General features: G+C 42.3%; 1 pseudogene; it reads right to left on the bottom strand.

Moving 5' to 3' along the window:
• Positions 1-1,287: 1,287 nt before the first annotated feature.
• Positions 1,288-1,406, bottom strand: LOC133370095 (5S ribosomal RNA; annotated as a pseudogene).
• Between the last annotated feature and the right edge of the window lie 1,479 nt (positions 1,407-2,885).

The raw sequence follows: 2,885 nt of genomic DNA, 5'->3' as shown, positions 1-2,885 counted from the left end.
TCATAGAATAGTAGAGTTGGAAGGGGCCTATAAGGCCATCAAGTCTAACCCCCTGCACAATGCCGGAATCTAAATCAAAGCATTCCAGTGCAAAACTGGCCACTTGCAGAAAGTTCTGGAACCAATTATGTCTTTCTCCTCCCCTTCCAAGGAAGACGACTGCACCAGGGGCAGGCGCCTCCAGCGACATTGGCTAGGAGTAAACCCAAGTCAATGTTTTAGAGGATTTGCCTACAGGGTGAATGGTGATGCCAGGAATAAAACTGGGTGCACATCTCCTTTGTCTCCCCAGGTTTTACTATTCAGCAGGGAATTGGAGTGGTGTCTGCCATCATCTCTGTGTTGTAGCATTAGGAAGGAATGAGCACCAAAAGCCATTATAATTAAGATCTCTTTGGAGCTGACAGTCGGAACTGATGGTGTGTCAAATGGGGGGTCACCAGCTCAGCTGTTTCCTCTTTTTCCTTTTTTTCCCTCTGAGCTGCCACTGGAAAATTGTAGAGGCTGACAATCATATTTTTAATGTAGCAGCACTGATTGAGATTCTCTTCCCTTTTTTTAGTTTCCTTCTGGCCCGGCACAGCAATGCTGTGTCCCTTTGCGGCACATGCTGGTGTGCTCCTTTGAGACTTGTCTTGCAGAATGCAGGTCATGGGACAGGCATGGATGGATCTAATCTGCGAACAAATCCTAGGAAGAACTGTGGTTCTCTGAAATGAAGGTAGCAAACCATTATTTCTGGGTTCACAGCAATGTTAACAGACAGTTCCACATCGCCTTGGGTCACAGATGAACAACAGCATTCTGAAAATCCTCCCCCAATATGGCAATCCTGTGCAACATACTATGTCACAGTAGCCTTTGCTATAAACAAGCCCCTCTTGCATCAGGTGCAGTTTATGACATATGGCAGAACTTTATTCCTTACAGAAATTGAACAAGGATGGAACTATGTCTCTTCTCTGGCTTGCCTCCCAATACAGGCTTCTGGTACACAAATACAGGTTTCTTGTATTGATTTCCACACAAATCTCATGGGAATCTCTTCTTCTGTTATCCATGCCTTCTGCAAACTTGGTTTCATGTCTATGGGATTCCTTGTGTAAGATTTTAAAAAATTGGATATTAGATGAATGTGCAATGCTTACCTATAGAGAACGTGGTATACATCCTATGTTGTTATATGCCTTCAAGTCGATTACGATTTATGGTAACCCTATGAATCTTTTTGGATGTATTCACAGGGTTTTTATGGTAAGAGGTATTCAGAGGTGGTTTACCATTGCCTTCCTATGGCATCTGGTATTCCCAGGCAGTCTCCCATCCAAGTACTAACCAGGCCTGACTCTGCTTAGCTTCCGAGATCAGACAAGATTGGGCATGTTTAGGGTAGTATGGCCGTAGGCATACATCCTATAATGCATACAAACTGTACAACTGATCTCTGGTTTATGTTGAGTATGTTTTGTCATTGTTTATCTGTATATTTAAAGTAACTCCCACTCTCCCTGTCTCTTTCACTTGTGTGTTGTGTATGCACACACACAAACACTTGCATCAGGGAAGGTGGATCTTGAAACCAGAATTGGTCCCTTTGTTCTTCTGCTAGCACAGTGTGGCTAGATGGGGCAATGACATTGAGGTGCAATTCGCACATTACATTTCTTAGGTGTGTGCTTCAAATGTTTTCAGTGCAAAATGTGATACGTAAGAATCACATGCCTGTACTTGCAAGAAAGCCAAGTTTTAACTGTGGCTTCCTGTCAACTGGCATATGTAGGTTTGCCATGACATAATATGCGAAAATGCCCTTAAGAACGAGATTCCTTTGGGAGCACAACTTATTTTATCTATCTTTATCTAAAAGATTTACAGGCCACTTTTCAAAGAAAATGCTTCCCAAAGTGATTTACAGAAGAATACCATTTGAAAACCAGATGAAAGACAGAACCCTCATTACTTTTTAAACAGGACAAACTGCTATGAAAGCCAGCATGAAGTAACATGCAAGGATAGTGCAAAGAGAGTACACAGTGGAGAAAAGCTCAGAATCATTTTGAAGAAGCAAGACGGGAACCCCTTGTTGACTTCCGAAACATGTTTCCTGGAATTCAACACATTTCCTTTAACCTTTTTGCAGTCCCATTACAAGGATGACACTTGATATTTTTTCATAGCTTTTATTTCTTTGAGAGATATCTATATGAACTGGAGCGATACAAAAGGTTGCAGGTTGGGCTGTTTATTTATTTATTTATTTATTTCATTAAACTTATAGACTGCCCCATAGCCGAAGCTCTCTGGGCGGTTCACAAGACAAGAAATAGCAAAGTACAAGACATGTATCAATATAAAACATATAAAAAAGTTAAAAATTATTAAAAATTAAAACAATGTCAGCGTATACTAAACATAATTAATTAAAAAGCCTGGGTGAAAAGAAAAGTTTTGACCTGGCGCCGAAAAGATATTAACGATGGCGCCAGGCGTATTTCCTCCGGGAGATCGTTCCACAGTTCGGGGGCCACCACAGAAAAGGCCCTTTTCCGCGTTGCTGGCAGTTGCGGACAAAGAAGGAGCTGGCTTGTGCCGCTGTGGCAAGCTGAGCAGGCCCTAGCCAACTGGGGAAGACTAGCCTCGGAGGGAGGCAATGGTAAACCCCCTCTGAATACCGCTTACCATGAAAACCCTATTTATATGGTAGTCATAAGTCAGTATTGATGCCGGTGTATCGGCTGAAAAAGCTACTGTTCCTTAACGCAACAGGTACTGTAGTGTGAAAGGAATTTTAGAAATCGGGACAGAAGCGCTACCATTTTAAACCGTTAAACTAATGCAATAAGCCCCATGTCTGAAAGCGGCCGAAGTACAAGGCAGCTGCTACA

Source organism: Rhineura floridana, chromosome 14, assembly GCF_030035675.1.
Source record: "Rhineura floridana isolate rRhiFlo1 chromosome 14, rRhiFlo1.hap2, whole genome shotgun sequence".
In the NCBI taxonomy this organism is placed as follows: Eukaryota; Metazoa; Chordata; class Lepidosauria; order Squamata; family Rhineuridae; genus Rhineura; species Rhineura floridana.
This window is presented reverse-complemented; position numbering and strand designations above follow the sequence as displayed.